This window comes from Rattus norvegicus, chromosome 1, assembly GCF_021556685.1.
Source record: "Rattus norvegicus strain SHRSP/BbbUtx chromosome 1, alternate assembly SHRSP_T2T, whole genome shotgun sequence".
Lineage (NCBI taxonomy): Eukaryota > Metazoa > Chordata > Mammalia > Rodentia > Muridae > Rattus > Rattus norvegicus.
In genome coordinates this window covers 179,675,526-179,688,704 of record NC_141534.1, presented here as the reverse complement: position 1 = coordinate 179,688,704, position 13,179 = coordinate 179,675,526, and the positions used below count along the sequence as shown (strand labels likewise).

At 45.6% G+C, this 13,179-nt stretch overlaps 1 long non-coding RNA gene across 1 annotated transcript in view; it reads right to left on the bottom strand.

Moving 5' to 3' along the window:
- LOC147996932 (uncharacterized) overlaps nucleotides 1-13,179 on the bottom strand; it is a 19,750-nt gene extending 6,571 nt beyond the window's left edge. Inside the window, exon 1 of the long non-coding RNA XR_015652362.1 lies at nucleotides 13,096-13,179. This is a non-coding gene — a long non-coding RNA (uncharacterized LOC147996932). The remainder of the gene's footprint in view (nucleotides 1-13,095) is intronic.

The window sequence follows — 13,179 nt, the reverse complement described above, 5'->3', positions numbered from 1 at the left end:
TTTGTAGGTTTAGAAGTCTGTCTGCTTCTGTCTCTGGAGTGCCAGGGTTAAAGGCATGTGCTACCACTGCTTGGCTAACTCGGACTAACTTTGGAACACACAGGACACAGGAGAAGCCAAAGAAACCAGAGATTAACTATGGCAGAAATTGCAATTTACCTTAGGGCTGAAGCTGAAGGAACTCGAGGAGACTGTGTTGTTTTGGGTCCTCTGGAATGGTGGGTGGCCTGCCTGCCTGCCTGCCTGCCTGCCTGCCTGCCTGCCTGCCTGCCTGCCTGCCTGCCTGCCTGCCTGCAAGGACCTGGGACCCTGGCCTGAGGTGTGCTGTCTGCAGGGATTGGAATCACCTATGAAGACCCAACTGCAGGCAGAGTTACTAGGCAGTAGCTGGCTTCTGCCCAGCTTCCAGCCTCTGATCTTCAAGCTTTCCCTACAACTGTAGCTGAACTTTGGTAGGGCATAACTCAGCCTCTTGGGCTGCCCCTCTCACTCACCCTTAAACATCACATCCATATATATATCTCAACTTACTTTGCCCCCAACTTTGATCTCTTTTTGTGATCAACAGTAAGATAAAGAACTCTGTAGGTCACAGCATCTGCCCCCTTTAGAAATAAAAAGTGCTGGAGAACTGAAGGGGGTGGGCCTGCAGCGGGGACAGACACACAAGCAGAGTAGTAACTAATGGATTATCTTTTGTGCTGTGGCTCTGTGTGACTCCTGTGAAGAGCCTTGAGTGTACCGGGCTCTGAGGCCTTAGGCCAGGCTGACACTTTATTGTGCAGTGCTTTTCCTCAGCTCTCTGGTTGGATAAATGGCACTCATGACTTAGTGCTTAACTTAAATCTTTCCTTCCTTCCTTCCCTGACTCCTCCCCCTCTCTTTTTTCCTTCTTCCTCTCAACCTTTCTCCTTCCCTCCCTCCATCCCTTCCTCCCTTCTTTTCCAGGGTAGGGTATTTTAGGGTTATTATTGCTGTGATGAAACACCATGACCAAAAATAAGTTGGGGGGAAAGGGTTTATTTTGACTTCTACTTCCACACTGTAATTCATCAATGAAGTTAAGTCAGGACAAGAACTCAAGCAGGGGTGCAATCTGGAGGCAGGAGTTGATACAGAGGCCATGGAGGGATGTTGCGTACTGGCTTGCTTCTCATGGTCTGCCCAGACTGCTTTTTTATAGAACCCATGACCATTGGCTGGCCTCAGCCACAATGGGCTGGGCCCTCCCACATCAATCACTAATTAAGAAAATGTTGGACTACTTGCCTACAGCCCAGGTTTATGGAGACATTTTCTCAGTTGAGGGTCCCTCTGCTGATGATACTAGCTTGTATCAAGTTGACATAAAACTATCCAGTATCCAGGCTCTGTGTAGCTTGGGCTAGTCTGTAGTGAGCTACAGAGCTGAGGATGACCTTGAACTTTGGCCCCTCCTTCCTTCACCATCCAAGTGTAAGGATTACTGTGTGTTCTCCTTAGCCTGGGTTTTCCATGCTGAGGATCAGACTGGGGGGCCTTGTGCATGCTAGGCAAGCACTCCATTAACTGAGGCAGACCTGCAGCTCCTTAAACGTCCATCCCTTCTGACCCTAGGCTGGGTAAGATCTACCCGACATCATTTCTCATCCCACCTTCACCTTGCTCTACCTGGCACTTGTCCCGGTAGACCCTGTGACCGTGCTCTGTGTCCCAGTCCCCGGCCAGGTCATCAGTTCCACGAGGGTCCACATCAGACTCATTCTGTCAAGCGCATTTCCTATGTATACAAGACTAGTTGAGTAAGTGGATGCACCCCTCCGGCTCATCAGTATTTGAAAGTCAGATGGATGTCTCGGCGGCTACAGGAGCTGTTTCTGACTTTAATATTTGAGTGTGAATATCAGGATAATGGGGTTTGGCTGTGGCTTGACGGAAGGCCCTTCTCTGGGTAATGAGCTGATGCATCAGGGCTGGCTATTACTCTAAACTCTTTTAAGCTGTATTGTGTATGCAACCACATAAAAGTGGCCTTTCGAAGCGGATAATGACACCTACCATTCACTGGACACTTAGCCATGCCCAACGCTGCGCTGTTTTATAGACCTTATTGCATTTAATCTTCACAACCGCCCAGAAGGCTACTGTTCTCGTTTTATTAACTAGGAGCCTAGACCTCAGAGAGGCTGACAGGCGAGCTGGAGCTCATAAATGCCCCATGAAGGATGAAGGCTGAGGATTTACGTAAACAATCAGTATCGATTCTACCACTGCTAAAAACATGCTCTTCTGAGACCGGGTCTTTAACTCAGACTGGCCTTGAACTCAACACTTGGTCAAGGGTAGTTTTGAACTCCTGATCCTCCTTTTTTACCTCCTAGATATAGGGATTACAGGTATGTGCTATCGAACTTGTTCATGAGGGACTGGAGTTTGACCACAGGGTCTTGTGCATGCTGGGGGTGCAATCACTATAACAATTGAGCCATATTCTCAGCTCCATTCCCCACTTTTCTTTAGTTTTTCTTTTGTAGTATATGTGTATGCATGTATGTATGTATGTATGTATGTATGTATGTATGCATGTCTGCATGTATGTGTGTGAATGTGAATGTGTACAAGCCACAACATGTACGTGGGGGTCAGAGAAAAACTCCTACCCTGGGATGGAGCTCAGGTCATCAGGTTTGCTGTTGACCAGTGGCTTTCCCCTGTGAGCCATCTTGCTGGCTCTTCTCCTGTTTCTGAGCCTCCAGAAAAGAAGGAAAGAGAAGACAAAGGCTGAGACTAGCAGAAAACCCAGAGAGAGTGGGCAGAAGATAAGTGACATACAGATGTGGGGTGGGGCAGCCCTGCATGGAGTGTTTGTATCCCTGAGCTGCCAAGAGCCAAGAGAAGTCCTTGTGGGAAGTTAAGCTCAAACTGGAAAGTCTGGCAGGTTGAATCTGGTAGCATGCCAGTGTACAAGGGCTGATTGCTAAGTTTTCTGGAATTTTGTTAGCTGGTTGTTAGAATACATAGTCATTATTAAAAATGCAAGATTATGGGGCCAGCTTAGTGAGTGAAACCTATTGCTGTGCAAACCTGGTAACCCGAGAGCAAATCCCAGAACTGAATCCTGAAAGTTGTCCTCTGACCTCTACACGTGTACCATGGTGTGCGTGCACTTGTACACACACGTGTACACACATACAGAATAAAGAAATATCATCTAAGTTTGTTAGGCGAGGCATGGTGTCTCTTATTTATCACCTGGGAGTCTGAAAGTCTTCAGGCTCCAGGCTAGCCTGGGCTGCCAAGTGATTTCTAGGATAACCTGGCCTACAGACAAACATCACCAAACAAACATCACCACCCCGCCCCCCAATAAAAACAAGTCTATTAACTGTGGTGGTTGATTAGGGGTGGCCCCATGGGCTCGTGTGTTTGAATGTCCGGTCCTAGGGAATGGCACTCTTAGGAGGTGTGGCCTTGTTGGAGGAAGTGTGTCACTGGAGGGAGGCTTTGAGGTCTAAGAAGTCCAAGTCTTGCTAGTGTGACACAGTCTCTCTCTGCTACCTGTGGATCAAAACGCAGAGCTCTCAGCTCCTTCTCCAGCACCACGTTTACTTGCACACTGCCACGCCTCTCAATATCATGGAAACTGTCTTCTGCTTGCTTGTTTGTCTTTGAGACTGGGTCTTACTTACTCTGTAGTTCAGGCTAGCCCAGACTTACTCTGTAGTTCAGGCTAGCCCAGAACTCACTACATAATCCAAGCCGACCTTGAACTTGAGGCAACCTTCCTGCTTCCGTCTCCTGTGTGCTGAGCTTATAGGCACAAGCCACTGTGCCCAGCTTTGAGAGCTGGGTTTTAATGATTGGTCAGCATGTCACTGGTTTAGATCCCAGGCAAAGAGCAAAGTTCACAAAGATGTGTCCTAAGCCAAAGGGCAAAGGACAAAGGGCAAAGGACAAAGGACAGGGCAGATTAAAATGTCACTGGTGGGCCAGTGAAGGGGGTGTTTGCTGACAGAGAGACAAATAAGCCCCACGACCTGATTTCATCTTCAGAAATTGCGTAGTAGGAGAGAACCGATACCTGTAAGTTGTCTCCTCGTACACACACACACAAAATAAATAAAGTTAAAAAAACAAACAAAACAAACCAGTGTGGGTCCTGAACAACTGAAGCTGGGCTGTCCCCAAAGCTACTTCTAGTTGGGCTCCTTGTCTGGCCTCAGTGGGAGAGGAAGTTTCTAGTCTCATAGCAGAGACTTGAAGTTTCAGAGTGGGGTTGGGGGGATACCCAGGGGGACCTGCCATCTGCTTAGAGGAGAAGGGGAGAGGGGGAGGTGGGGAAAATTGTGAGAGGGGGTGAATGGGAGGGAGGCAGTGAGTGGGATGTAAACTGAATAAGTAAAAAATAAAATTAAGAAACAAACAGACAAAAAACCCAAAAAACAACTGAACAGTAGAGCAAGCTGTGGTCCGCCATCCTAATATTTTTGAGGCAGAGGTAGGAAAACCCCAAATCTCAGGGCTAGCATAGGCTATGTGGCAGAATTGTAAACTAAATAACCTTTAATCAGGGCATCTGAGTTGTGAGGGGCTGTCTGAAAAGTGGAAATGGAAACAAATCAGAATCCCCAGTAACCTGTGCTTACTCCCATCTGGTCCTTGGAAAAGCTATCCTTGGGGGACTGGAGGATGGGCTTTTGGTATTTTATGTACAGGAAACTTGACATAGCTGTGGTTAAAAAAGACAAAAAAGGGGGTGTGGTTAGGGAGACAGTAGTTGGTGTGGTGCCTGCTATGTGAGCACAAGGACCTGAGTTCAAGGCCCCAAACCTGTGTTAAAACAGGGCACAGCAGCCTGCACCTGTAGGCCTCATGTTGGGGTAGCAGAGACAGGAGGATCCCTGGGCTTGGCCACCCCAAGTTGCTAGCACCTTGATTTAGATTACCTTACTATCTCATGGGAGATATCAATGGGAAAATATCTCACCATTATATTGATACTCTCCCACCGTTAATGTGATTTGCACTTCCACTTTGGAATCCTGATTAATGTCTCTTGATAATGTTGGCTAGCCTTGTGGGTGATGGGCAATTGACCTCATATTCAGCAGCAAGGACCATGTCTGCTGCTAAGCTTTAGTCTTGGCCATCTCATAAATATTTTCTAAGATTTATGGTTTATGTTCAAAGCCAAACATCATGAAGAGCTAGTGGGGGATCAGCAAGTTTTCTTGTCACCTGGTGTTCTAGATCAAGAAAAATGGATACCCCCTTTTAGATTCCGCTATCAACAGACACATGGGACAACCACGAAGTGGTAATGTCTTAGTGGAGAGACAAGATCCCAGAACCAGGAAGAATGAGTACAAAGCAAAGTGAGGTAGGAAAACACCGGACAGGATGCTGGGACAGCATCACCACACTGTCTCGCAGGTGGCTAAAAACCATAGCAGATGGGCCACTCAGTCACACTTAAGCCCTGCAGAGAGGCCACACAACCCTAGGTCAGTGGGTTGGGGGACAAGAGAGCTGATCTCCCTGTCTCCTCTCTCTTACTAGTCAATGTCTGCTCCACTGGAATCGACTTTCCCTCACTTCTGGATGGGGTTATCAGGCTTCCCAGCAACCACGGGCAGCAGTTGCTCCAGCCTGTGGAAGGCCATTTCTGCTGCATGTGGAGATTGTGGGGGGGCCAATGTGACTGATGAACCTAGAGCAGCAGCGTCTCTTGGCTGAGGTAGTGAGTGAGGCAGGCCAGATGGTCACTTCCGGGGGAGAGGTGAGGTTGGGAGACCTCAAGGAGGACATGGTAGGTCACGTGACCCTGGCTACCAATAGTTCTCACCTGATGGGGTTGTGACAACCTCGCTTGTATTAAATATTAAATACCTTGCTTGTATTAAATCCTAGATTAAGTAAGATGTTATAAAAGGTACCCCGGTGGAGCAAGCTCTCAAGTACTGTTAGCTGGAAAGCAATTCAATTTACAATCCCCCTACCCTGCCCTGCCACTGCTCTTTGTGAAATGCTTAGAAAAGTCCTCCCCACTCAGCCATTATAAAAATAGAATCCATCTGGATCTGATTTTGCTGTAAGAAATGAGGTCAGAAGCATGCTTTATGTTTTCCCACATGACTTGACACCCGTCCAAGCACCACGTATGCAATGGTTCATATTTCTTCATTTGCTTTGAAGCCTCATTTATAACAGAACAGGTTTGTGTCTTTATTTGCTAATTTATGAGCTTTTGTGTTCCTTGTGGAAGTTCTACTGTACTGTGTCAGGGACCGCGGCTTTATGACAGTCAAGTGTTGCTGGACATTCCCATCTTCTTTTGTTTTTTTCTCTGCATGTTTTTTTTTTCTCTACAGAGGAGTTCCCTGCTTAATTTTATATCTATAGCTTTAGATAAAGTTAAGTTTTCTTTTATTTATTTACTTAATGTATGTGAGTACACCTCATCTCCTAAATAAGAGATGGCAATGGGGAAGATAAAGAGAATGAAATACTGCCTGTTTTCTATCATGGGGGAGTCCAGAGTTTGATGTAAAACTATATTAAATATTTTGTTTAGTTAGATTTGGTGGTGTACACCTTTAATTCCAGCATTTGGGAAGCAGAAACAGGGACTTCTGGGACCTCTGGGCCAACCTAGTCTACAGAGCAAGTTCCAGGGCCACATAGTGAGACTTAGAGAAATTTTATTTAATTGTCATTCACTGAGTCCATTCCAACTGCTTACATGAGCTGCGCATGGGGCCATCTGCAGGAGCAGGGCAGCTTCTCAGGGACTGTGTCTCTCCCCCAGCAGCTCCTTAGATAGGTGTGGGGCTTTAGGAACTGGGAGTTTGGCTGACTTGATCCTGCGCAGGTCTTGTGCAAGCAGTTATAGCTGCCGAGAGTTTGTGCAACTGCACTGTCATAGCTGGCAAGGAGAGTTTGGCTACAGTTATTGATCTCCTCCTTCTGGCTCTTAGATTTTTCTGATCCCTGAAGGAGTGAGTGTGATGTAGATGTCCCCTTAGAGCTGAGCATTCAGAAGTCTCTTATTTGTGGGGTCTGTATTAATTGCCATCGACTGTAAAAAAAAAAAAAGCTTATCTGATAAAGGTTGCAAGATGCATTAATCTATGATATAAAGCAAGAATGTAATATAGAATTTATTACTATGCCCATTTAGCCAAATAATAGTGCTTGTTTCTTCCCTGGAGCCTCTGACTTAGCCAGACATGGGGGTTTTGGCACCAGACACAGGTTTCATCTTAGGGGCCGGGCTGTGTCACTGTTGCACCATCAGGCTGGCCTCACCAGTCGAGCTGCTACTGTAACTCGCCTACCTCACAGCTCTTACCTGGCAAGGCTGCTGATGTTTTCATGCTGGTAGCATGCGTAGAACCTTCTAGCATCATGAGAGCTAGCCAGTCAGCACCAGAGTAAAGTCTAAATTTAAATATGAGTGTGTATGTGTGTGTGTGTGTGTGTGTGTGTGTGTGTGTTTGTGTGATATGAGGCAGAGGGGTATATTTAGGGGAGAGAACACAAGGGAAGGCAAGGAATAATATGACAAAGTAGTGGTACACATGTTTGAAAATGTCACAACAAAATCTATTATCAGTAAGAAATAATAACACAAAATTTAAAATAATTCTTCTAAATATGCTGTGTAGATTTAATTATGAACTATAAAACTTATGACTTCAACTGTTATGCTGGTGAAGTGGAGCCAACCCCTGAAAGCTGTCCTGTGCCCTCCACATGCACACTTCTGTACACACACACACACACACACACACATACACACACGTGCACACACATACACACATACACACACGCGCACACACATACACACACACCACACATCACACACATACACGCACACACATCACACACACACTCCCCCCACACCCACACACATCACACACACACATACATACACACACACCTCACATACACATGCACACACACATACATACACACACATCACACACACATGCACACACACATACACACACCACACATCACACACACATCACACACACATCACACACACACACATACGCACACACACATCACACACACATCACACACACACACATACTCACACCCACACCCCTCCCCATATCGACATTCTTCCCCACCCTACCTCCACCCCAACACATGTCTATACCCCCACACTTCCCACACCCATACATCCACACATTTACACCTTCTACATCCACATACTCAAAACACCCACACCCCCTATATTTACACCTCATATCCACACACTCTCACACCCACACACCCACCTCCCTATACACATCCACACCCCTACACCTTCCATTTCACCTTCCACATACACACCCCACCCCCTCCCCTACACCTACTCCCCCACTCTCCACATGGACACCCCCTCCCCACATCTATACCCGCCACATCTCACATACACACCTCACACACTCACACATACACCTCCACCCCACATAATTAAAACCAATAAGCTCTCTCTCTGTATTCATTCAAAGTTTAGTATTAATAGAATTTTAAAATTTCCCACGAGTACCAGGCATTTCTTGCTAATTATTACATAACTTATGGCATCCTATATTTGTCTTAATCTCACTTGACTGTTGTTAACACATTAGGAACCTGTAACTTTATTGTTGTCATTTTGAAGACAGGGTTTTACTATGCATCCCAGAACTCATGCTGTAAGTCAGACTGGCTTTGAACTCACAGAAATCTATCTGCCTCTGCCTCCCAAGAAATAGGATTGAAGTTGTGAGCCACTGGGCCTGGCTAGGAATCTATTACTTTTTAATTGTAATAATTTTGCAGTTCCATTGGAGTGACTTGTCCCCATTTCAAGGACGAAGTTCAACAGCTTTTGGCAGTGTGACTCAGTTGCTGTAGCTATCAGGGTCTTAGGGTATGTCCTCCTGGAAGACCTTTCATGCCTGTTCACCCTTAGTCTCTGTCCCTCCTCTCATCCTAGGTCAATACCTGCCTCAAAAAAAACAAAACCAACCAACCAAACAAACAAAAACAACCACCACCACCACCATCACCACCACCACCACCACCACCACCACCACCACCACCACCACCACCACCACCAAAACCCCCCACAGCTTCCTTGGTCTGGCGGTGGTGGCACACATCTTTAATCCCAGCACTCTGGAGGCAGAGGCAGAGTTTGAGGCCAGCCAGATCTGCAGACCTAGTTCCAGGACAGCCAGGGCGACACAGAGAAACCCTTTTTTCTCCTCCCCTCCCCCCAAGTCAGCTTCCACTTTATGGGAAAAGGCTGCATCTCAGATTCTTGATTCTTCCGTTTTTTTATTTTAAAGAGATTTATTTATTTACTTTATGTATATGAGTACACTGTTGCTCTCTTAACACATACCAGAAAGGGGCATTGAATCCCACTACAGATGGCTGTGAACCACCATGTGGTTGCTGGGAATTGAACTCAGGACCTCTGGAAGAGCAGTCGCTGCTCTTAACCGCTGAGCCATCTCTCCAGCCCAATTCTACTCTGTTTTAAACAGTGTATGTTAATTTTCTCTGCGACAGGTTATCCGATGCTCAACCTCATCACCGTCATTGTAATTGCTAATTCGCCATCATCTTTTGTCAGAATCCGGTGCAGCCTGTGTGAAGGAGGAGGACACACTAATTTGGTTTTCCTATCTGCGTGATTACCGTAACTTTTCAGCTACGTGGGATCCCCATATATAAAACTCCATGAAGATGAGCTCACACCATGCACGACTTTCCACTTTCAGACTCTGGGTCTCTTTGATGTTCCCAGATCGTGCATGGAGTCTGAGTTTAGAGTCTAAGTCTGTAGAAGGTGCTGTTCCACAGGTCAAATTGTCAAGAGAGACTTTTACTTCTCTGTAGCCCAGAGCCCACATTTGCCTGGAAGGCTCCAAGCTTCCTGTAGGCTATGGGGAGGTCTTTCTGTCACCTTATCTCCTGCACAGCTGTAGAAACCCTACATCAGTGCTGCTCAACCTATGGGCTGCAACCCCTTTGTGAGTCTAAAGACTCCCACACAGGGGTCGAATATCAAATATCCTGCACCAGATATTTACATCATGATTAATAATAGCAGCAAAACTATAGTTAGGAAATAGCAATGAAAATAATTTTATGGTCAGGTGTCACAACATGAGGAACTGTATTGAAAGGTTGCAGCATTAGGAAGGTTGAGAACCACTGTTCTAGAGTATTGAATTTTGCATTTCCTCCTGGTCTCTATAAATTTCAAAATCAGTTTACATATATGTATTTACACACAGATATATATATATATACATATGCATACATATTTGTTATTATTGTTGTTCCGCTTTCAGATCTCCCATTTCTAAGATGTGGCCATATCTCACTATTTCCTGTGGGATTTACTACTTATTTAAAAGTATGTTTGTCCAAAATATATGTGTATGTATGTACATGTGATTTTATATGCAGAAAGCAAGCCAATTTTCATACATAAAGAAAGGATGAGGCTATCTGGAAGATTTTATATATAGTTATAAAAAGCTATAAAGTACATAGCGTAGAAAGATAGTTTATGTGCTTTAATGTGTGACTGGGGTTCCCAAGCAGGCAGAGCGCTGATTGAATTGATACTTTCTACCTCAGCTGTCCATGGTCCTTCCCTCAGGTGATAAAGCACGTAGGCTTTCATTTACTTGTTTATTGTTTGTACAGGGTCTTGGGAGGCTTGGGCAGGCCTAGAACTTGGGAAAGAGCTGAGGATGCTTTCGAGGTGATGATCCTGCATTCGTCCCCCAGGCGCTGGGGTTTCAAGGTAATCCTACACCCCTAACGCGGTTGTGTTTGCTTTTTATGGATTTCTTGTCCTGTACTTACTGACTTGAAGTAAGTGTGACACAGTACATACATATCTGTGTGCATGGACGCACACAGCCTAACAGGGTGTCAGTGGTGAGGATGATCCAGTGTTATCATCAATGCTGACTGGGAGACCTTTATGTAAGTTCTTTACTTTTGCTAGAAGGTACAGTCTCTCCGGGTGGTCAGAGTTTAGAAAGTTCCCACCATATCATGTTTAAATGACATGAAAAAGGTGCTCTGAGTGGGACTGCTCACCTGGGGTCATAAACACCCCTGTGCAGGTGTTGTGGAGTCTGCAGGAAGAAGCGTCATCTCCTAAATAAATGGACTTAACGTGAGAAGAAAAGCAAATGACTGAAACACACTTGAAAAAAAAATTGAAGTTCAAATTTCTTAGCCATCTGGGAAATGCAAATTGCAATTGTTTTGAGGTTCTATTTCACCTCAGGCAGAATGACTGACATCAAGGAAACACTGACAGAGAGATCTCTGTGAGCCAGCCTGGTCTACATCGGAAGTTCCAGGGTAGTCAGGGTTTTAAAGTGAGACTTTACCAACAGTGAAAAACAAAAACAGAACAAAACGAAAAAAAAAAACATGCCAACAAAGGCAGGTGAGCCCGGGGGAAATTAAACTGGTGCAGCCATTAGAGAAGTCAGTGTGTAGATTTCCCAAAAAGCTAAAATTAGAGAAGTGACCTATGCTCCTCCCCTGGGGAGAGATCCCAAGGATTCTCAGTCAACAGGCCATGGAGATGCTCGCACATCTGTGCCGTAATAGCCAAGACCAAACCACCCTAGATGTCCACCAACAGAGACTTTGATACCAGTCCTGGAGCGGTGCATGGATGGCTCAGAAAAGAGTACTTGTTATGGTTGCAAAGGACCCGGGTTCAGCTGCTTGCCCCCACAATCATGTGGCTCACAACCATTTATAATTTATAACTGCAGTTCTGGGGGCTCCCACGCCCTCTCATGGTATATATACACACACATGCAGGCAAACATGCATAATGAACCTAAAAAAGAAAGTGTGGTACACACACAGAATGGAATTTTATGAAGCCATAGAGAAAATGAAATCGTGACATTTGTGGTAAAATGGATGCAACTGGAGACTATTAGGTTAAATGAAATAAGCCTGACTCCAGAAAGACAAATACCACATGGTTTCCCTTATGTGCAGAACCTCGAATTAAAATTGTGTTGTGTGTGCGTGTGTATTTGTGTTTATGTTATGAAGCCAGCAGGAGAGGTGAGCAAGAGATTATAAGGGAGGTGAGAGATAAGATATTGGAATACATTTAAGAAGGCAGAAAGGAGCCTCTCTGGTGGAAGGAAAAAAACCAGCAGGGGAGGGGTGGGGGACTAGGGGAAAAGGAGGGGGAGCAACATGAGGAAAGGGAAGCAGCTGATAACAAGATATAATGACAAAATATGACTTCTATGATATCTATGTAAGGACACTATGAAACCTGTCACTTTGTACGCTAATTTAAAAATTAATTAAAAAATAAAACCAAAAACTACCCCAAAATATCTTCCCCCTTTGCTCCTCTTAATCGATGCTATATGTAAATTGTTTCTTATCCCGTATTCCCAGAGTGGTGAAATAACAGGCTGGTCCCAGAGCCGAAGTCCGCTCAGGGCGGGCATGCTCTTTCCCAACCAGTGAGCTGGAAATACTCCAGGCCACACTCCCACGGAACTTGACTCTTCTTCCAGATGAGTGTGTCTCTGTTTCTACTGAAAGCTTTTAGCCACGCTCTGAGGCTTGGCCTCACCAAACACAAGCAGGGCGCAGTAGTGCAAACAGACAGAATAGCAGAACTACGGCTGTTTCCGGCGCCAGCTCTGTTCCGGGTGCATCGTAAAGGATGAAAATCGCACAGTGTGAGAAAGATGTAAGGAAGCAGACACAGCGCTTCAGAAATCTGGCTCCCTTATGCGATAATGAACTTCTTCAGAGGGTCCATTTGGTTTCACTGCTAAATATAATAGGAGATTGACAGCAGTTGCAAAACGGCCCACATCAAGTGTGTTTCCAATATTGAGAAACCATCCGAGAGGAATGATACTTGCGGTCACTGCAAATATGCGTGAAGATAGGCAGTTTCTCTTTCTCTTTCCCTCTTTCTCTCCCTGCGCCTGTGTCGTCGTCCTCCCTCCCCCGCACCTCCCTCTCCCTTTCCTTCTCTCCTTCTTTCTTTCTCCCCCTCTCTGAGGGGATGCAGTCTCAGGTAGCTTAGTTTGTTCTCAAACTTACTGTATAACTGAGGATAACCGGGAGCTGCTGATCCTCCTGCCTCTCATCCTCCTGCCTCCCCTCTTCCTTCCCGCTGGGATTACT